This window comes from Eumetopias jubatus, unplaced genomic scaffold (genome assembly GCF_037043125.1).
Source record: "Eumetopias jubatus isolate StellerSeaLion01/CBP00866 unplaced genomic scaffold, mEumJub1_p1.0 scaffold_1, whole genome shotgun sequence".
Taxonomy (NCBI): Eukaryota; Metazoa; Chordata; class Mammalia; order Carnivora; family Otariidae; genus Eumetopias; species Eumetopias jubatus.
Genome location: NW_028274807.1, coordinates 141,993,410 through 142,017,275, shown reverse-complemented (window position 1 = coordinate 142,017,275; position 23,866 = coordinate 141,993,410). Strand labels below are relative to the sequence as shown.

Sequence of the window (23,866 nt, the reverse complement as noted above, 5' to 3'; positions counted from 1 at the left end):
GAACTTACCATGTGACAAGTGGTATAGTAAGAACCTTATTAAATTATCCCAATTACCTACCAAATCTAAGACATAGATAATATCATTGCATTATCCCCACTTAAAAGATGAGTAAACAAAGGCACATGGAGATTATCGTTTAAGGCCACAAATCAATAATCCACAGCTTGTGTACAAGCTATTGTTTAAAAACTAAAAAAAAAAAAAAAAAAGTCTGTAAGGAAGCAAAAACCAACAACAAATCTCATAGCTTAGTAAATTAAAGAACAACAATGAAAAGAATTAAAAAATGATACTGACAGATAACAATCATCCAAGGCTTTTAATTGAATACCATTGATCAAGGATCACAGAACCACAGAGTACTAATGGAGAAAGAAAATTTCATTTTGTCCAACTGTCTCTCCTATAAATGAGGCATCTGAGGTCCCAAGAGCTAAAGTGATTGGTGAGAGGTAAGCTCTGAATCCAGATGCCCAAACAGTCATGAATCAAGTGTCACACCTCGCCCTCCACCCCATGGGCCCTAGAGTTCTTCCTTCAAATCAGTATGTTACCCAGATGAGCCTTACAAAGTCAGAACATTGGAAAGTAGATAAATTTTTAGTTTAATATATAATTTTCCCACTATAGAACCATAGTGGGAAATGTTTGAAATGTGAAGTATATAATAGGACTCATTTATTTGGCTTGCCATTTTTGGAATCAAACCCAAGCTCATGTTCTGTTCATCCCTTCTTCTCTACTCCAGATTGTTCTTACTTCTGTACATTATCAACACTTCCATCATTATTATCTTTATGATTCTCATTTGATGCTTCAACCTCACAAACTCTTTACCTGTCGTCCAACTCTCTGTCGTGTCCTCTGTTTGGAGTAATAGACTTGAGTTCCCAGTTCATTAAGGCTACTTATAAACTGTAACACCTAGGATGAGCTACGTAACTATTTGAGTGTAAGTTTCCCCACTTGGAAAAATGAACAAAATAATGTCTAGTTCATAAAGTGGTTGTGGGAATTACACCTAGGTTAAAATATCTACTTTATTGACTAGTACAACAGGTGTTCAAAATATAAGTGATTCTTCCCTACTTCCTTCACCTGCATGTTTCATTTTAGTGGCTGCCATCATTCTGCTATAGCCCCATTCTGTTACCATCCCCCCCCACTTGCCCTTTTTCTCACCTCAGAAAACCTCCTCTTCAGTTTTGACTTCCTAAATTTCACATTTGAGTGTTTTTCCATAGTTCTCTGAGTCTTTAAAGAGGAAAAGGGACAGAGAGGGAAATAATGAAAGTGAGCAATCTGGCGGTCAATGAGTTTTTCTCATTTTTTCCTTTTGTTTCAATCCTGTCTCTTTTCAATTGTTGCTTAAGATAAATCCTGTTTACTCTGTTCTCATAATGCATGTTGCTATCTGAGGTATCCATTGAAAAGAGGGGATGCGTTTTTCCCTGGCAGTGATCTACAGAAACATCTGTTAGAATAACTGACTTGAGTCATGTTATTGACAGGAGATTGCCACCCAGAGATGACTGCAAAGAGTTATTTCTTTAGAAGCCTCAAGTTTTGTTATTTTACACAGCCGGGCTCCATGGAAGTGCTTAATTTTCCAAGCCCTTTCTTTCTTAAAATAAGCAGCTCCCCAAACCTTTGGAATATAACTCATTTTAAAATTCACACTGTTGAGCTATCGAGATGAAAGAAAGATCTTAGGGCTTGAAAAGAGAGAAAAACATGTGCAAAAGGCAGGGGGTAGGTCATGGAACCCCATATAAAAGAGACAAAATTATAGAAGTACAAGAGTACAGAGTCAGGGGCTGAAGTTTTAAAAATAAATTTTACCCTCTATAAAATAACATCCTGCTCCAAGTGAAGAGAGCCATGTCTCTGATACCATTGATATCATGGAGACACAATTTATATTCAGCTCTGGACCTCATAATTCTAGGTAGAATTTAAGCTACATTAATCTGTAGCCAGAAACATGGTTCTAAATAGCAATTGTAAAATGTGTAGTCAGACTTAAGGATATGAATACCCAACAACAACAACAACAAAAAAGTGCTTTTCGTTTCATAATGTCGGGAATCTTAACTTCAAGAGCGGACTCGTTCGGAGAGAAAATATCATTAAACGTTGAATTAGAGCCTTTTTAATGATATGTATATAAATACTCATTGAAGTCAAATGAACCTTCTTGGCAGACCTACTGAAAACCTGATTGTCCTAGGCCTGCAGGTGGTTGGGAGTCTGTGGGAGCAGGGTCAGGGAGGCATGCCTTCCTTCCTGCAGCTGAGCAGGACAGGAGGGCTTTGAAGGGAGGAAGGTCTGTGATGGGAAGGGTGACTTGGCAGTTTCTCAAAGGTCAGGTGCACAAATGCACCTACAATTGTTTCTCTTCTATGCTGTCATTTGCTTCAAAATTGCTCATAATTTCGGAGAAAGTTCAATAATCTTTTTCCCCCTCACTAATTTGTTAACTTAAGATATTTACTAGGCACCTGCTGGACAAAACCAAACCAAAACAAGGCAGGTTATGTCCTTAACCTCATATAGCTTATATTCACTATAGTTTATTGAGCACTTACAATCAGCCATGAGCTGGACAAGGCACTAGGTACTATGGATTTACAGATGGAACAAGAGATCCCTGTGGCCAAAAAGTGCATGATTAGGTTCGGTCAGTAGCCTTGCATGCAAATAATAACTCTGTGGGGAGACAGATGCCAGGAGTTGTCAGTACAAAATGAAAACAGTGCCGGTATCCCACCCACATTTCTAATATCTTAAAGAAAAACTGCATTTGTTAGTTCTCAGTCAGCTGCTGAATTTATGAGCTAGGGAAAAGAGATACTCTGGTAAACTAAAATCAGTAATTTTACACAGAGAAAGCATTAGATGGATTATAGAGGGGCCTAATATTTACATTTTCTTTCTCTATTCTGATGGAATACATTTTAAAATGCATATAATAAATGATCATCCCAAGACTTTCATCAAAAAGTATTACTTCCCATTGCTGGTTTAAATAACAAAAAGGTTTATGGGAATGAAATGTTAAGGTAATAAGACTTAGATATTAGATGTCACCTATTGATCTCCACTAAATTGTTTTTCTCGGGTCCCATGAATTTCCTGCAAATTGCTAAAGCAAATCACAAGAATATTAGGTCCAATATGGTCAGTGGGAGGTCTCTGAGTTTATGAAACATAAGTATTTAGCAAAAATAACAAAATTCTGATTAAAATAAAAGTTATATAAATGAAGATTTTTGCATTACTTGAGTTTTCCCCTGCAACTAAATGTCAGCCCCCTCCCCAAAATAATGCTAATATCAGGGATGTAAAAAGAAACATTTTTTGCCTTAATGTTGCTTTATACACAGACATATATTCTGTATTTGTACCTTAATAGGCAGTATGCACAGCCAGAATTGACCTTTATAGAGATGATCCCACAAAAAACTAATTAAAAAAAAACAAAGTTTTCATAATATCTGTTCTACTTACGATGGAAAAGAAATCAATTACAGCCTTCCATCAGTTCTCAGGTGCCATCAATTGCATCATACACCGTTATTTTATATATTATATGAAAGAATTAAAAAGCTGCCAATTAAAAATAGCACAGGTTTTATTATCACTTACAATCTTTATTTTATACTTGTTGAAAGAGGTCTGTTAGATTGACTAAGATATTATTTTAACTCTATCCCTCTTGGGCGATCATAAAAAGGAAAATATAAGTGAAATAAAAGTACTCATCATATTCTATCACATTCTGAGTCTGAATTTTCTGTATTACTTTTCAACTCAGAGATGTCACTACCCATGTTTCTGTACAGATTTCATTCTCAAAACTGACAAGGCAGCGTTACTGATGCAGGTTTTCTTCAGAGGGTGTTCCACTAGGGTCTCGGAGCTTCCTGTCCAAGCTTCTAACACTGAGTCTGCCAGTCTTGATGTTGACTCTTTATAAATCTTAACAGAAGGTGTTATTAGAAGGTTTCAAGGCAATAAGCGTAATTCAGATACTCAATTAGTCCTCCTCAGACAGTGTGTGTGGAATCAAATACTGAGAGTTGAAGTAGTATGGATATGTCAGCACGGATCCCAACCAAATCTGCTCATGAGCAGGCAATGACCATTATGGCCGAGAGGGAGCCTGACCAGGAGAGATTGTGAGATGTCATGGTTTGTAAGGCTCATCGCGATTTCAGAAAGGTTAGAATATAAAGACATCCCCCTAGAATCAGTGAGATAAAGCAACCCCCAAATTAAGCTATTCAGAATAGCACGTCTCTGACATTCTTATGAATCATATATTAACATATAATATATACTATATAAAATATATATATATTAAATTACATATCAATCATAGCACAATAATGTAGCACTAGACACTTCATACAATGTTAGCAAAACTAATTTCTAGGCTTTGTTATTATGGACAAAAGAGCAACAATGGTGTCCTCTCTAAGGGATCAAAAGAGTAATTACTAATAATATAAAGAATATTTAGCTTGAGCAAAATATAATTATGTATTATTAAAGGCACATAAAATAGAAACCAGGAAAAAGGGAAAGACTCTCTCCCCCACCCTTGACCTATAAAAACATTGAAAAATGTGGAATTGGGAAGAGCTAATAAAAATGGCATAAGCAAGGGCTTTAGGGTGGAGAAGAGGTTTTGCTACTTTTTTTTTTTTTTGCAAAATTCCTATGAAAAAGATACTTCCCTCCTGTTCAACTTTCTACAAAGAAATGCTAGTTCCTGAGCAACACCATACAGAATTTATAAAAGGAGGAATATCCATTTGGAACAACAGGGCAATTTAAATGATACACAGATTGGTGGTCTGTTGTCCAAAATAAGCTTACATTAGGGACTTGTCTTGTGTTTAGATTTCAAGGCACATGCTAGAGGTGGGCCAGAAGTATTCTAGTAAGTTTATTTGCCCATTAGCAATACTATTGTAACATATGTACTAAATAGATCATAGAATACAGAAGTTTTCACCTGTTTAAAACCTCTAAACGATCTCAAGGGCAGCATCTCTAGCACCTTTAAATTTCTACATCGCTGATAATACATGCCACATAATTAACACTTAATGATATAGTCCATCATATTAATTTTGCAGGACCATAATGGATATGTGCAAGAATAAATGAAGGATGAGGTCAGAAAGATGAATTTAAATTGGGAGCCCTGTTATCAGTTCTCCTTACTAAATGTTAGTGAACGTGCCTAATTAATAACCCAAATCCTCATTAGAAATTCATTCAAGTGTTTCCTGAACTGATAGGGATTTTGTGGAACTTCAATTTTTGCTCCAGCAAACAATGCTGTAGAATTTCATAAGATTTTCAAATGTGTAAATGCAAGACATCTAAGAAGTAAAAGGAGTTGACCAATGTAATTACATGTGGAAATGCAGATATAATTCAACATATGCAAATATATTAAATTTTCTTAAGTCAATATGGGTAATACTACATATCATTTTATTTATGTAATATAGAACATATAGTCATATCTTTTCATCTACGTACCCATATCCATCTATTCATCTCCCTGTCTTTATCAGCCTATCTAGTAAATCATGAAGCGGTGTAAATGGTTCCACATGGTGTGACCCAATCCTGCCTACTTCTTCAGGCATATATATATATATATGTGTGTGTGTGTATATATATATATGACAATAGCTTCCTGTACCCTAGGCTCCAGCCATAGAGCAGTCTAGTTTCTAGCATTTGGAACCATCGGCTTTCAGACCTTGAAGCCTTTATTTGTGCCACTGTCTCTTTGAACTCCTCCTCACCAGCTGCCAAGCACTTTATCATGCTTCAGACGTCATTTACCACATTACCAGTTGTAAAAGGGAAAATGGTCAGTGCTTTATACTGGGCCATGGTGACATGAAAGCTATAATGTGAGAAAAAGTTTTCAACAGTGTTTGTTCCAGGCATTAAAGTGGTTACTGCATTTGAGAACAAAACTAACCATGAATACGATGAAATTTTGAATGCATTTTCTGAAGACTGGGGCTAGAGATTTACCATTCTGATATGCATATTTCATTTTAGCATGGGATCCTCATGACAACACATTAAGCAAAAATCCTGAAATAGCTTCTCATATTTATCTTTCAGGCCAATAATTCATAGTGAAAGTATATTATGAAAAAAAGGGAGGTATTAAAGAAAAATTTAAGTCTCCTCAAGATCATAAATAAAATCACTAAAATATTTAATTGAGAAAACTAATTATCTTCGAGACTACTAAAGTAGTTATCGCCAACTACTATGACAGAAATAAACTTTTCTCTGAAATGTGTTATTTGGTCATTTATTTGCAACAAATCCTGCATGTGTCTACAGAAGAAAGCTCCTGCTCTGAATTAAAATTAATTTAAACGTATTCAAAGAACAAATCTGGGATATAATATTTAATAGATTTAGCCCTAATAGAACATAAATTCCAGCAGCTAAAATGATGGAAGTCACAAAATGTACTGATGATTCAAACAATGCCAAATCAAGGTGAAGAACAGACTACATTATATATATATCGAAGGAGTATTATTTGATTTAATAGAGTTTCCTTTAACTTTTAGATTTTTAACTCATAAAATTATTTTTATAGAAGCTTTTTTAAATAGAAGCTTTCTGCTTCAGCAAAAACTTTTTAATTAATAAATAAAGATATCTGGGGGTATCTGGGTCAGTCAGTCAGTTAAGCATCTGATTCTTGATTTCAGCTAGGCTCATGATCTCAGGACCCTGAGATTGAGCCCTGGGTCTGTTCTGTGCTGAACGTGGAGCCTGTTTAAGATTCCCTCTCCTCCTATTCCTCTGCCCCTTGCCCCACTTCTGTGATCAATAAATAAATCTTTAAAATAAATAAATAAATAAAGATGACAATAGGTATCACAAAATAAATGCTATTATATTCAGAAGACTAAATTCATTCATATAAAGAATGTATTAGCAATTAGGCTATCTTCTATCTAGATTCCTGAATATTTTATTGAATATTTAATACATGAAAGTTTACTTCCTAAAAATGTAAATATTTTTATGTAAACATTTCAGAAGGCTATAGATTAACCAGCAAAATTCCTTTTTCAATTCCCAGTTCCACCAATGACCCCACAGTCCTCTCTTCAAGTAGTTGCTAGTAACCAGTTGAATGCATCCCTGCAGAATTATTAAAGGTATTTACATTATACATTACATTATATATATGTGTGTGTGTGTGTGTGTGTGTGTCTATATGTATTATCTCACTCATATTATTCTGCTTTTGTCTCAAAATGCAAAATAATTTTACATTTCAGCACACGTAGATACTAATAAATTCTCTTTGAAAACCTGTTGAGTATCTTATGTGCCAGAATGGAGGTCTTAGAATTGGCCTATTTGTTTCATCGTCTGTTGGCTGAAATTTAGATTATTTCCTAACTTCAATTGTTATGAACGATTTTATTTTATTGTTATGCATTCCATCTCCCAATATTGGGGTACAAAGCACCCCCCCGGGAAAACAATTAAATACATTTGATAACACGTTCGTCAATATATTCTTGAATGCACCAATGATCTGCCAATATAGTAAGTAACACCACACTGAGGCCAGAAGGAAAGTTTAATCTGGTGTCATGGACTTGATGTGTGTGTCCTCCCAGAATTCATATACTGAAACTCCATCCTCAGTGAGATGGTATTTGGAGATGGAGTCTTTTGGAAGTAATTAGGTCATGAGAGTGAAGCCCTCATGAATAGGATTCGTGTTCTTATAAGAAGTAACCTCAAAGAGATGATCTCTCTTAGCCATGTTGGGATACAACAAGAAGGTTCCATCTGCAAGCCAGGAAGAGGGCTCTCACCTGGAACTGAACTGGTCAGATCTTGATCCTGGTCTTCCATGCCTCCAGAACTATGAAAAATGAATTTCTGTTCTTTTGGCCATCTAGTTTATGGTATTTTTGTTGTAGCAACCCGGACTAAGACAGTTGATTTGTACTTTATGATAATTTTTCCAAACTATGAATTTGAGCTTCTACAGAAGAATAATCCAGGGCCTTCTCCCAGTGAGACATCTAATAGGAGATACTATATAAACTTTGGAACCTAAAAGGTATGGCCTTGTTCATAACATTTAACTGGTCAGAAAATGTCAGTGCTTCCAGGAAAATGACAGAAACAAAATTCCTTTCTGGAGAAATATTTTTTTCATCCTGAAATTTTAAAAAATTCCATAATAAAAATTAAAGAGAGATGAGCATTTTGACTTCCAGTTTCCAATTCCACATTTAAGGAAACTGGAAATCACCCTTCTACCCTAAGAAATAAACAGAAGATTAAAAAATCAACTTTTCTTGCAAAAATCCAGAGCAGCAATAAACAATTAGGAAACAAAATTATATACATATAAATAAGTATACATATGTATATACATACATATATATATATATATATATATATATAGAGAGAGAGAGAGAGAGAGAGAAACTGGCAATGCAGTGGGAATGCAGACTTCCTGCAAATGACAGAAGAAACAGCTTGCACATTAGCAATGGCGGCCTCAGTAGATGCTCTAGCCGGCTCCACAGATTCCAGGGACCACCATTTTCCTTTTTCTCTTCCACAAATAAGGGTATTTATCAGTTGCTTTAGTAATTTAACTCCAAGATACTTCCCCTCCCTGTCTTTGCTCCTTAGCACTTCCCCCTCTTTTATAACCAATACCTGTATTATATTTCTTTGGTTTGAAAATACCTGAGTAGTTTCTGGAGACACGGACAGGTTCCTTATACTTAGAAAAACCAAGATATTTACTGAATCAGTGAGGGCACTGTTCTTCTAGTATACTTTAGCAAGTCTCTTTCATGGTTATCCTTGACCTGAAATCATGTAAGAATAAGTTGTTTTAGTGTTAAGCATATCTGTCTCATATTCAACACCAATCTGATCTTCTTATATCAAAAAGATAGGTCTAGACAAAGATAATTTGAAGACCAATGATCTACTGTCTTGGAGAAACAAAGACTCACCAGATATATTCTAGATTTATTAAAGTCAAATTTATTACAATGTGGACCTAAGTAATTTATGTGTATGTTTAACTATATTTTTAAATGTATTTATATATATGTAGATTTTTCATGTGCATGCATTTATCGATGTTATCTGTACATGAGTATATATTTAGCACCTATTCTTTAAATATTTTAAGTTATATTCAAGTAAATTTTCACATGAACTTTCCTTAAGAAGATAATACTATTTGACTCTGAGGGAAATGCCTATATTGTCTTTCCTTTCTTGAATTTCTTTCTTGAATAAGCCTAAAAGTTATGATTTTTTTTAGAAAACTGGCAGACTAGATTATTTCAACATTTCTATGTTGAATCATTCAAATATATACATCAGGCCATTTTAGCTTCCTATTCAAACCCCCAATTTTTAATTCTCTATGAGAATAATTTCAGCTCGAAGGCCAAATAAAGATGTAAAACAGTCCTTTGTGAAGAATAAAAAGATTACCTCATAACTACCTATGAAATAACAGAACTAATTTAACTCAGATAATGGGGACAGTTTTTGGAACAAGGTGGTAATGAACTTACAAAACTGTAGAAAGTATAATATAAAAAAATTGTCACAGAAGTAGAGGTTGATGAAAAGAAATGCATCAATTTTTATTTTTTAATTGCTTTTTACTCTCTGCCAAAGCCTTCACCTCCCAAAGGGGTATGAGTGAGGGTCAGTGACTTTCTCAATTTTTGCTACTGTAGTGACATTTTCAACTAAGTTGATGCATTTGGAAACAATCATGTATTTAAAGCATAGATTTAACAATGTAAAATTAAATTATAAGCATTGAATATAAATTTCCATTTTTATATAGCTTAATTTTTTAAAAGATTTTATTTATTTATTTGAGAGACAGAGAGAGAGCACACACAAGAAGGGGGAGAAAGAGGGAGAGAATCTCAAGCAAATTCCATGCAGATTGAACCTAGGCTCAGTCTCACAACCCTGAGATCATGACCTAAGCCAAAACCAAGAGTCATGCTTAACCGACTGAGCCACCCAGGCACCCCATGACTTAATTTTTTTAGACCAGTATTAGGTTCACAGCAAAACTGCAGGGAAGATAAGAGCTCTCCCATGTATCCCCTGCCCCTACACATGCATAGTCTCCCTCATTATCAACATCTCCCACCAGTATAGTATATTTGTTACAATTGATGAACCCACAGAAACACATCATAATCACCCAAAGTCCATAGTTTACACTAGGGTTTATTCTTGGTGTTGTACATTCTATGGGTTTGGACAAATGTATAATGGCATGTATCTGTCATTATAGTATCATAAAGAGTATTTTCACTGCCTTAAAAATCCTCTGTGTTCTTCCTATCAATTCCTCTGCTATACCCAGCCCTGGCAACCACTGATCCTTTAATGTCTCTATAGCCTTTCCTTTTCCAGAATGTCATATATTCGGAATCATACAATATGTAGTCTTCTCAGACTAACTTCTTTTATTTAGTAATATGCATTTCAATTTCTTCCATGTCTTTCCATGACTTGATAGCTCATTTCTTTTTAGTGCTGAATAATATTCCACTGTCTGGATGTACTGTGGCTTATTTATCCACTCACCTACTGAGGACACATTCATTACTTCCAAGTTTTGACAATTATAAACAAAGCTGCTATAAACACCTATGTGCAGGTTTTCACATGTATATACATTTACAAATCCTTTAGGTAATATCAAGGAATGTGATTTCTGAATGCATTGTAAGTTTGTTTTGTTTCATAAGAAACTGTCTTCTAAAGTTGTTGTACCATTTTGACTTCCACCAGCAAAGAAATCAGAGTTCTTGTTGCTCTGCATCCTCCTTAACATTTGGTGCTGTCACTATTCCGGACATTTCCCATTCTAAAAGGTGTGTAGTGATATCTCATTGTTATTTTAATTTTCACCTACCTCATGATATATGATGTGGAAAATGTTTACATATGCTTATTTGCCATCTGTATATCTTCTCTGGTGAGGTGTCCGTTAAGGTCTCTGGCCAAACAGAATTGGTTTTTTTTCTTATTATTTAATTTTAAGAGTTCTTTTTTTAAAGATTTTATTTATTTATTTGACAGAGAGAGACAGCTGGAGAGGGTACACAAGCAGAGGGAGTGGGAGAGGGAGAGAGAAGCAGGCTCCCCGCTGAGCAGGGAGCCCAATATGGGACTCGATCCCAGGACCCTGGGATCATGACCTGAGCTGAAGGCAGACACTTAACAACTAAGCCATCCAGGCGCCCCTAATTTTAAGAGCTCTTTGTTTATTTTAGATAATGGTCCTTTTATCGGATGTGTTTTATGCAAATACTTTCTTCCAGTCTGTGGCTTGTCTTATTCTCTTGACATTATCTTTTTCAGAGCAGAAGTATTAATTATAATAAAATCCAGTTTATCAATTCTTTATTTCACAGAAAATGCTTTTTGTATGTCAAAAGGCATTGCCACAACCAAGGTCATTCAGTTTTTCTCTTACGTTGTTCCTAGAAAGGTTATAGTCTTGCATTTTACATGTAGGTCTATGATCCATTTTGAGTTAATTTTTGTGAAGGGTATAGAGTCTGGGTCTAAATTCTTTTTTTTTTTTTTTTTTTTTGCATGTCAGTGTCCAGTTGTTCCAACACCAACTATTGAAAACACTAACTTTGGTAGGGGGCGGAGCAAGATGGCAGAGGAGTAGGAGACCTGGATTTCATCTGGTCTCAGGAATTCAGCTGAATAGGGATCAAACCATTCTGAACACTTATGAACTCAACAGGAGATCGAAGATAAGAATAGTAACAACACTCTGAACAGAAAAGCAACCACTTTCTGGAAGGTAGGACATGCGGAGAAGTGAATCCTACTCAAGATATTCGGGAAGCTAGACGGCGGGGGAGGGGGCCTCCGACGGCCGCTTCTGGCAAGTGACAGAGCCGCGGAGCACAAAATCGGAACTTTTACAAGTGGGCTCCACTGAGGGTCGTCGCTCCAGTGGCTAAGCTGTGGGTGGAACCCTCGCGGGACAGTGTGGTCTCAGGACCCTCGGGATCACAGAAAGACCAGGGGTGCCTGAGTGTGGCAGAGCTCCCAGGTATCGGAGTGGGGAAGCCAGCTGCAGAGACGGAGCCAAGGCGTGGGCTCTCAGCTCGGGGTTGCCATAAACTGTGATCCGCGGCCCAGTCGGGCCACTGCTCCTGCAGCAGGGACCCAACAAGTGGCAGATCCGGGGAGACTCCCCTTCCTCCCCCGGGAGGAGCGGCGCGGGAGCACACCGCAGGGATCTGCTGGGTTTGGAGACTCCACACGGGGTTGGGAGCCAGAGATAGAAACACTCGGTCACAGGCCGAGTGAGCGCGGAGTGCGGCCGTAGACCGGGGAGATGGAAGTGACTGCTTTTCTGTGGGGGCGCACTGAGGAGTGGGACCCCGAGTTCTCTGCTCCTCCGGGCAGAGATTGGGAGGCCAGCATTTTCACTCTCATCCTCCAAAACTGTATGGAAAGCTTGCAGGGAACAAAAGCTCCTGAGAGCAAACTGGAGCAGATTGCTTAGCCCAGACCGGCAAGGGCGGAGCACTTGCACCTGGGGCAAAGACATTTGGGAACCACGGCAACAGGCCCCTCCCCCAGAAGATCAGCAGGAACAGCCAGCAAGCCAAGACCAAGTTTACCGATCAAGGAGAACGGGAGAACTCCAGCACTAGGGTAATACTGCACATAGAATTCATGGCTTTTTTACCATGATTCATTAGTTTTTCAAAGTTCCTTTTTTAACTGTTTTTTTTTTAATTTTTCTTTTTCCCTTTTTCAACCAACATCTTATCAATCCCTTTTGAAAAAAAAACATTTTTTATTTTTCATTTTTAGAGTCATATTTTATCCCATCATAGTACTTACCCTTATTTTCGGCATATACATATAAGTTGTTCTCTCTTTAAAATTTTGAGATACAGTTTCTTCTAACAGATCAAAATATACCCTAAATCACTAGTATATGGCTTTGTTCTAGTCTCCTGCCTGATCACATTCTCCCCCCACTTTTTTTTTAAATCTTCTTCTTTCTTTTTTCAAACAACTTCTTATCTTATCAATTCCTTTTATAAAATCTTTTATAATTTTTATCTTTACACTCATCTTCCATCCCTTCACTCTATCAACCATTATTTTGTACATATATAAGTCCTTCTTCCTTTAAAATTTTAGGAGGCACTTTCTTCTAACAGACCAAAATACACGGAAAATCTAGTGTGTGGCACTGATCTATGCACTAGCCGGATCATATTTGATCATATTCTGTTTTTTTTTTTGTTTTGTCCTGTTTTTGTTTTTATCTTTTTGTTTTTATTTTTTCTCTTTCTTTTTTCTTTCTTTCCCTTTCTTTTCCCCTGGTTTCAGGTCTTTTCTGATTTGTATAGAGTATGTTTGCCGGGGACGTTGTTAACCTGTTAGCATTTTGTTCTCTCATTCATCTATTCTCCTCTGGACAAAATGACAAGACGAAAAAAATCACCTCAGCAAAAAGAACAAGAGGTAGTACCGTCTGCCAGGGACCTACTCAATACGGACATTAGTACGACGTCCGACCTAGAGCTCAGAATCATGACTTTAAAGATACTAGCTGGGCTTGAAAAAAGTGTGGAAGTTATTAGAGAAACCCTTTCTGGAGAAATAAAAGAACTAAAATCTAACCAAGTCGAAATCAAAAAGGCTATTAATGAGGTGCAATCAAAAATGGGGGCACTAACTGCTAGGATAAATGAGGCAGAAGAGGGAATCAGTGATATAGAAGACCAAATGATGGAAAATAAAGAGGCTGAGAAAAAGAGAAACAACTACAGGATCACGAGGGCAGAATTCGAGAGACAAGCGATACGATAAAACGAAACAACATTAGAATAATTGGGATCCCAGAAGAAGAAGAAAGAGAGAGGGGGGCAGAAGGTATATTGGAGCAAATTATAGCAGAGAACTTCCCTAATGTGGAGAAGGAAACAGGCATCAAAATCCAGGAGGCACAGAGAACCCCTCTCAAAATCACTAAAAATAGGTCAACACCCCGACATTTAATAGTAAAACTTATGAGTCTCAGAGACAAAGAGAAAATCCTGAAAGCAGCTCGGGAGAAGAGATATGTAACCTACAATGGTAGAAATATTATATTGGCAACAGACCTATCCACAGAGACCTGGTAGGCCAGAAAGGACTGACATGGTATCTTCAGAGCACTAAACGAGAAAAATATGCAGCCAAGAATACTATATCCAGCTAGGCTGTCATTGAAAATAGAAGGAGAGATGAAAAGCTTCCAGGACAAACAAAAACTAAAGGAATTTGCAAACACGAAACCAGCCCTCCAAGAAATATTGAAAGGGGTCCTTTAAGCAAAGAGAGAGCCTAAAAGCAGCATAGATCAGAAAGGAACACAGACAATATACAGTAACAGTCACCTTACAGGCAATACAATGGCACTAAATTCATATCTTTCAATAGTTACCCTGAATGTAAATGGGCTAAATGCCCCAATCAAAAGACACAGGCTATCAGATTGGATTAAAAAACAAGACCCATCAATATGTTGTCTGCAAGAGACGCATTTTAGACCCAAAGACACCCCCAGATTGAAAGTGAGGGGGTGGAAAACCATTTACCATGCTAATGGACACCAAAAGAAAGGTGGGGTGGCAATCCTTATATCAGACAAATTAGATTTTAAAACAAAGACTGTAATAAGAGATGAAGAAGGACACTATATCCTACTTAAAGGGTCTATCCAACAAGAAGATCTAACAGTTGTAAATATCTATGCCCCTAACATGGGAGCAGCCAATTATATAAGGCAATTAATAACAAAATCAAAGAAACACATTGACAATACAATAATAGTGGGGGACTTTAACAACCCCTGACTGAAATGGACAGATCATCTAAGCAAAAGATCAACAAGGAAATAAAGACTTTAAATGAAACACTGGACCAAATGGACTTCACAGACATATTCAGAACATTCCATCCCAAAGCAACGGAATACACATTCTTCTCTAGTGCCCATGCAACATTCTCCAGAACTGATCACATCCTAGGTCACAAATCAGGTCTCAACTGGTACCAAAAGATTGGGATTATTACCTGCATATTTTCAGAACATATTGCTTTGAAACTAGAACTCAATCACAAAAGGAAAGTCGGAAAGAACTCAAATACATGGAGGATAAAGAGCATCCTACGAAAGAATGAATGGATCAACCAGGAAATTAAAGAAGAATTAAAAAAATTCATGGAAACCAATGAAAATGAAAACACAACTGTCCAAAATCTTTGGGATACAGCAAAAGCAGTCCTGAGAGGAAAGTATATAGCAATACAAGCCTTTCTCAAGAAACAAGAAAGGTCTCAAATACACAACCCTAACCCTACACCTAAAGGAGCTAGAGAAAAAACAGCAAATAAAGCCTAAACCCAGCAGGAGAAGAGAAATAATAAAGATCAGAGCAGAAATCAATGAACTAGAAACCAAAAGAACAGTAGAACAGATCAACGAAACTAGGAGCTGGTTCTTTGAAAGAATTAACAAGATTGATAAACCCCTGGCCAGACTTATCAAAAAGAAAAGAGAAAGAACCCAAATCAACAAAATCATGAATGAAAGAGGAGAGATCACAACCAACACCAAAGAAATACAAACAATTATAAGAACCTATTATGAGCAACTCTATGCCAGCAAATTAGATAACCTGGAAGAAATGGGTGCATTCCTAGAGATGTATCAACTACCGAAATTCAACCAGGAAGAAACAGAAAACCTGAACAGACCTATAACCACCAAGGAAATTGAAGCGGTCATCAAAAATCTCCCAACAAACAAAAGCCCAGGGCCAGATGGCTTCCCAGGGGAATTCTACCAAACATTTCAAGAAGAATTAATACCTATTCTCCTGAAACTGTTCCAAAAAACAGAAATGGAAGGAAAACTTCCAAACTCATTTTATGAGGCCACCATTACCTTATCCCCAAACCAGACAAAGACCCCATCAAAAAGGAGAATTACAGACCAATATCCTTGATGAACATGGATGCAAAAATTCTCACCAAAATACTAGCCAATAGGATCCAACAGTATATTAAAAAGGATTATTCACCATGACCAAGTGGTGGGGGGTGGGAGGGACGGGGTGGCTGGGTTATTGGGGAGGGTAGGTGCTATGGTGAGCACTGTGAATTGTTCAGACTGTTGAATCACAGATCTGTACTTCTGAAACAAATAATGCAATATATGTTAAGAAAAAAAAAAAAGAAGAAGATAGCAGGAGGGGAAGAATGAAGGGGAGTAAGTCGGAGGGGGAGACGAACCATGAGAGACGATGGACTCTGAAAAACAAACTGAGGGTTCTAGAGGGGAGGGGGTGGGGGGATGGGTTAGCCTGGTGATGGGTATTAAAGAGGGCACATTCTGCGTGGAGCACTGGGTGTTATGCACAAACAGTGAATCATGGAACATTACATCAAAAACTAATGATGTAATGTATGGTGACTAATATAACAATAAAAAAATAAAAAATAAAAAAAAGAAGTGGAAAAAAAAGAAAACACTAACTTTGTTCAATTGCGTTGTCTTTCCTCCTTTGTTGAAGATCCACTTGACTATATTTATGCAGGTCTATTTCTGGGTTCTCTATCCTGTTCCATTGATTTATTTTCGTTTAGTTTGCCAATACACTATCCTGTTTACTGTAGCCTCATAGTAAGTCTTGAAGTCAGGTGGTATCTGTCCTCCAAGATTTTTTTTTTTTCCTTCAATAGTGTGCTGGATATTCTTGGTCTTCTGCCTCTCCACATAATCTTCAGAATCAGTTTGTCGATATCTACATAATAACTTGCTGGATTTTGATTGAGACTGTATTGACTACATAGACAAGTTGGGAAGAACTCACACTGTGACAATATTAAGTCTTCCTACCCATGAACTTGGAATATCGCTCCCTTTATTTAGTTCTTCAATTTCTTTGGTTAGAGTTTTGTGGTTTTCCTCATATAGGTCTTGTGCATATTTTGTTAGATTTATACCTAAGTATTTCATTTTGGGGGATGCTAATGTAAATGGTAATGTCTGTTTAATTTCAAATCCCACTTATTAATTGATGGTATGCAGGAAAGTGTTTGACTTTTGTATAATAACCTTGTATTCTGTAACCTTGCTATCACTGCTTGTTAACTTCCCGTTCTTGTTGTTGCGGGTTCTTTCAGATTTTCTATATGGATGATCATGCCATCTGTGAAATAGACATTTTTCCCTTCTCAATCTATATTCTTTTTATTTTCTTTTCTTATTGAATTAGCTAGAATTTTCAATACAATATTGAAAAAGAGAGGTGAGAGAAGATCCTTGCCTTATATCTGATCTTAGGGGGAAAACATTAATTTTCTCACCATTAAGTGATGTTAGATGTACGTTTTTTTTTGGAAACATACTTTATCAAGTTCAAAGCTCCATTTTTGATCTCCTTAAAAGTAAGATAATGGTCCACTTTATATGTAAGTGGTTTTTATTTTGTTTGGCTTTTAACATTTTTCAAAAATTTAAGAGTCCAGAATTCACATCGTTTAAATTTTTATTTAATTTAATAACTTCTTTAGTTTAGAACTCTACTAACCTCACATTATCTTAATTTTAGATTAAGATTAAGCCCTAAACAATATTAAAATTAAGAAAGTAACAGAAGGCATGATTTAATATGGAAAGCAATGGAATTATAATGAATATCTTTTATAGACCCTGTACTCCCACAGACTCTTTATCATAAGCATATCTTCAGGTCAGGGAAAAAAATACTTCCCTTCACTCTTCGGTCAAGGACATTTACTACTGTAGTTAGGATGGACCTGAATTATCTTAGGAATTAAGGTGGTGGTGGGGTATGATGCTGAAAGGCTAGCTCTGGAGACGGTGGGCATGGTTTCAGACCCTTGCCCTACTACTCACCAGCTATGTGACTAGGAGAGTTATTTAATTCTCTAGTGCCTCATTTTGTTATTAGTTAAGTGGGATAATATTTACTTCAAAAGGTATTTGTGAGGATTAAATGAGTTAATATGCATAGTTCTCAAAACAATGTCTGCAATACAGCAGATATTATAGGAGTATTACTGTTACTATCAAATGATAAGAAATACAGAAAGGTACCTGCATAAATAATTCAGGTAAACCACCAACTCACATAACTTTTCAGACTTTACAACCTCACGTATATGTTAGTATGACCAATATAAAAATTACATCATTTCAAGGTGCTACAATGATTGGCCAAAAAAGTCACCTTGTGTGGCTATGGGAGAGGAGAGAAACTGTACATGAATTTAACCAGCTATGAGCTCAGTTATTTTTTCTGCCTTTGGTGGACACAAAGACATGACAATTTTAAAGGTTAATTGATTTGCCTTAACCCGTTACCAGCAGTAAATAAACAAACTAGACCAGGATCGTTTCATTTATGGGGATAATCTACACTCTCCTTTCAGGAAAGTTAATTAACTATTTAGGAAAGAAAAAGAGGATAAAAGAAGCATTGACCTCTGTTCCCAAAGCAAAGTGCGCATCAAACATATCTTCCCTTGCTTAGTTCTACAGTGTATCTGCTTCTATAGCTGGACATTTCTTTTATGAGGTACAATAGGAGGTTAATGGATCAAATGAGCAGATGGTACTATTCTGGAAAATAATGATAATACTTACACCACTGCCAGGGCCCCAACCCTGCTGAGTGATGTGGTAACTCAGCAGTGGGGAATTGTTCCTGGGGGTACACACACAATCTGTAGTGCTGCTTCCATTGAGTGACTGAATGATCTGCTGCTAAACGCATACACACACACACACACACACACACACACACACACACACCCCTCACGCAAGAATGCATTGCTAAAATACAGTATTAAAAACAATTATTCTAAAGAATGCCCAGGGACAGTTAATTCTTTAAGTCAACAAATGTTTAAGAAGTGTCAACTCCATGCTGAGTAATACTGCATAGTACTTCTCAAAATATGTCATGCTTAAAATGAAAAGTTCATTAAATAATCTTGGGCATTGTGTGGATAATTAAAAACATGGTGTATGCTTACTTACGGTGCGTAAGAAAAATGTAACTGCTCAGAAAAACCATAATTTCATAAATATTTCTTAAGATAAAATGAAAGTAGGAACATAAGTTTTGGGGAAAAAAATGCCTTAGGAGAGGATCAGACAAGTTCACTTAGATGTACTCCTTCCCAAAACTCCAGTAAAATGATGGTAAACAGGTGGTTTGAAAGAACAAACCTAAAAGGACAAAGGAAGGGAAGAGAGCGCAATAGCACTGTAACTCTGATGGTCTGAAATCAGAAAGACTAGGGAAAAAGCACGTGTACTCAGGCTTGGAAAAGCTGAGTTTGGAGGCAGCACAGAGGAAGCTAAAACACAACTCATTCTTCAGCGCAGAATTCACACAGATCTCACACAGATCAGGAGTCGGTAGTATGGAAACGTCTAGAAGAGGGAGTGACATTGGAAATAAAGTTGAGGATTGCATTCCAATTTTGTCAAGAAGAACTTTGATGTCCAGATTCTTTCTTATACTTTGCATAGCCAGGCAATTGCTAAGGCCCCCAACTCTGCAAAAGACAGGAGGATTCATGTCTGAAAAGAATAAGTATGTCGATGAGCAATGAGGCAGAGCTAAGAGCAGAGATACTTTAGTAAAAACAGGGAATAAGTAAAAGCTTACATATGAAAGATTACAAAAGACTGGAAAATTCTTCTGTGGTGACTCTGACCAACCTGACTAAAGGTAATGGTCTTGGGATTCCCTAATAAAATAGCCCAACCAACTGACATTTGAAATTATCATCTGTATAGAAGCATTTCCAACCACCTCTGGTACCATACCCTTAAGTTTGAATAGACAGAAAAGGATAGTCAGATAGTTTAGGAAAAAAAATACTAATATGCAAAACAAAAATGAAAACACACAGAAAAAAAATTGGGGCAAAACAGAGATGCGTGGAGAAGAACACTTCAAAAATGTTAACATCCTCAGAGAGAGAATAGGAAATATTTCATTTATGAATCAACAACTGGATGATATAAAAAGAACATTTGGAGAACTAAGAGTGACAATAATAATAAAGATGGTAAGAGATATGTCAAGAATCATGAATGACTAAAGTGGGGTAACATGTAACAGACCATTATACGATTAGATGTGGGCCATAAAAAAGGTACCACGTGCAGTATTATTGGTGTTGGAGAATCTACATCATTGGGGCACACTGGAAAGTTCCTTGAGGGAGGAGGGGTTTGGGGTGAGCCATCAAGAGAATGTACTGCTATGAGAGTACATAAGATGGGCTTAGGACTTCCCTTTTAGAGAAAATGGCAATCACAAAAGAAATAAATAAAAATGTGGGAGTGCCATAAAGAGAAATAGAAAGCATAGATGAGTCACAGATTTGGAAAAAGAGGGATGGAAGGGGAAAATTGGTACTAGTATTCAGTAAGTTTTATAAGGACTAAATTAAAGAAGCCTAGGGCACTTCCAGATGGAGGCATCTAGCAGAGTCAGTGGTGTGGCAGTGGAATTCTAGAGAGTAGTCAGATCTGATTGTTCCCACTGGGTTGTTCACATGGAATATTATTCTACCTTTCTTCCTTCCCTCCTTTGTTCCCCTTTTTTTCCCAACAAATATTTATAGGATGCATAGATATAATAAGACAAATCAAACCTCTGCACTTACAAAATTTTCATTCTTGAGGATGATGGTAAGGATGTGCAAGAGATTAAGAGAGACAGGAGAGGGAGAGAATGTTTCAAAAAAGAGGAAGATGGTGTGGAAGACAATGATGATGTCAACAGTTCTATAGTGCCAGACTTGGTTTTAAGCACTTCTCCTTATTACTCATCTGTGTCTGCAAACCAGCAACATCGTATCACCTGGCAGATTGTCAGAAATACAAAATCTCTGGCCCCATCTGAAATGACTGAATCAGAATCTACGTTTTATCAAGATTCCTATTAGATTGTATGCACATTATCATATTGGAAACCCTGCATTACACAGTTTTACCCAGTAAATCTTCATAAATCCAGTGAGGTAAATATTATAACTGGCCCCATTCTAAAGGTGAAAAAAACGGAGGCCGAGGAGGGTCAAGGGACTGGCCCGAGGTCATTAGCTAGTAAGTGCCCAAGTTGGGATTTGAAGCCACACCATCTCACTCAGACATCAATGCACAGAATCACTATGCAATACTCTCTCTCAGTGTGCACTGAATTTGCAGGAAAACCTCTTATATTTAAAGGACAGCAGCAGAGGAAACATATTCTAAATTTTCTAGTAAGGAGAGATGTAGGAAGAAAACAAGAAACAGAAGGGTGTAAGAATCAAAGATGTATGTTTATAAAGGAAAATATCACAAGCCACATGGTCAGCAAAAAAAGGTAAAGTCCAGTTCAACGGAATCGCCGGTTAGGAAGTTAGTGATGTTCGAGAGAGGGGAGGAGGTAAAGACCCCTCTGCAAAGCAAGGGGCCGGGGTGGCTGTGGAAGTGATGAGCGCAGACTTCTCATTCAAAAGCAGCCCCAAAGAGCGCCATCAGTTTCCACAGCAATAGAAGCAACTGACAAAGCAAGAGAATCCGTTCTGCTGAACAGGAATGTTTTCCCTCACTTGCAGGATTAACGCCCTACCCCGGAAGGTTCACTACGCTTTCTGAGCCAACCTTAGAGCTGAATTTTCTCTCTCTGGTTTGCATATACAAATGTCAAGCTGAACATCTGAGTTAAAGGGATTTTTATTGCTGTTGAGGTATGGCATGGATTAAATGAAAGAGGGAAATATAATCTGCTTCTGTCACAAATCCACCTTAGTTATAAAGTGTGGGGAAAATAGGTTTTCAGCAACTTTCTGATCCATTTAAACTTCAAAACACTTTATAGCTGCTCTCCACTTTTCTGCCCTTCTCCTGCCTCCACATTTTAATAGGTTTCCCACTGAAGGGAAAACTCAGATGAAAATGATTGTGAGTTGCTGTGCCTCCTCATATGCTAATTTCCCAACAACACTATGGTGCTGGACTCCTAATGCTTATTTGGGGGATTCTACCATTCTTCTCCTTCACATGGAAACATGTTAATTTCTGAGGAAACTATCTCTGATATCAGGGGGGCTATACACTAAAAAGATCTTTTTAGAAAGTGCTGCTTTCCTATTGCAAAGAGCAAAGTCCCCAAAAAAGCCCTCTAGCAATTATTTCATTCACTGGCACCAGAAGAAAACAGTAAAAAAAAAAAAAAAAAAAATGCTTTGTGTGCAGGATGGTATATATATATATATATATATTTTTTTTTTAGATTTTATTTATTTATTTGAGAGAGAGAGATCACGAGCAGAGGGGAAGGGGCAGAAGGAGAGGTCGAAGCAGGATCTCTGCTAAACGGGGAGTCAGACTTGAGTCTCCATCCCAGCACCCCAGAATCCTGACCTGAGCTAAAGGCAGACACTTAACCGACTGAACCACCTAGGAGCCCCAGGATGGTATATTCTTAAACCTACATTTTTTTCCAGTTAACATATTTTTAATTTCTACGGATGATGAGAAATTGAGATTTTAAACAATTAACTGGCTTAACTGTATTAATCCAGTATGAAAGATAGATACATCCTCAAATACTCCATTTCTTGTCTAATGCTGAAACTGTCAGTATATTCTCCCTCAGGACCTTTCATGTGGAAGAGGGGTGGAGAAACTGTGGTCTGTTGGCCAAATCCAGCCTGCCCTCTGTTTTTAAATATAAAGTTTGGTTGGCATATAACTGTGCCTATTTCTTATGTTTTGTCTACGGCTGCAGTTCCACTATAATGGCAGATTTGAGAAGTTGCACCATAGACCACAGGGCCAATAATGTCTGAAATTATTCACGACTGGCCCCTTATAGAAGTCTACCAACCTGGAGGCAATCTGGAGGGAAGCATGGGACAGAGGTCAGAGAAGGGGACTGGCTATGAGATTTTGTTTTTCCTTTTTCTAAAATATGGACTAAACTTTGTAACAAAATAGTGTCTCAGTCCCTACATTTATCTCCAAATCCTTCCAGAGTCCTAGTGAAATGATAGTATAGATACGCAAAACGAATCCATCCACAATAGCAGAGAAAAAGGAAGTATGCAATCAGCAAACCAGGAGTTTTGACAAATTCCTGGAGGATAGCAGTTAGATGGGTCTTACTGATGCCTAAGTTAGATGGGAGAAAATAGTCAAAAGAGGCTGCAGTGGAGGTAGGCACAGTGCTTCCTTGTGGAACCCCCCAGAGGCCCAACAGATGGAGGGAGTGCAAGCAAACTTGGGGCAGGAATTAGGATAATTAAAGGACTTACTGTGCACAGCCAGGGCTGGTCAGCCCCTTCAATTTCCTCTTCTGTTCAGTTGGATGGAGCAGTGAATCCCATCTTAAGCCTCAAGTAGGGCTTTCTAATGAGAAAGATTCCTCTGTCAAGGGTCCATTAGTGTGTATGTTAGAACTAGAGAGAGGTATAAAACAAGTACAATGCTGGGGCAACCCGGGTGGCTCAGTCAGTTAAGCATCTGCCTTCAGCTCAGGTCATGATCCCAGGGTCCTGGCGATTGAGCCCCACGGGGGACTCCCTGCTCAGAGGGGAGCTGTTTCTCCCTCTCCCTCTGCCCAACCCCCCTCTCATGAGTGTGCTCTTTTATTTTTTTAAAATTTTTTATTGTTATGTTAATCACAAT

General features: G+C 37.4%; 1 protein-coding gene across 1 annotated transcript in view; it reads right to left on the bottom strand.

The window, feature by feature from the left end:
* The window catches only part of RBMS3 (RNA binding motif single stranded interacting protein 3), a 1,335,892-nt gene that overhangs the window by 866,231 nt on the left and 445,795 nt on the right, over positions 1-23,866 (bottom strand). The gene's annotated exons all lie outside the window — the stretch shown is intronic.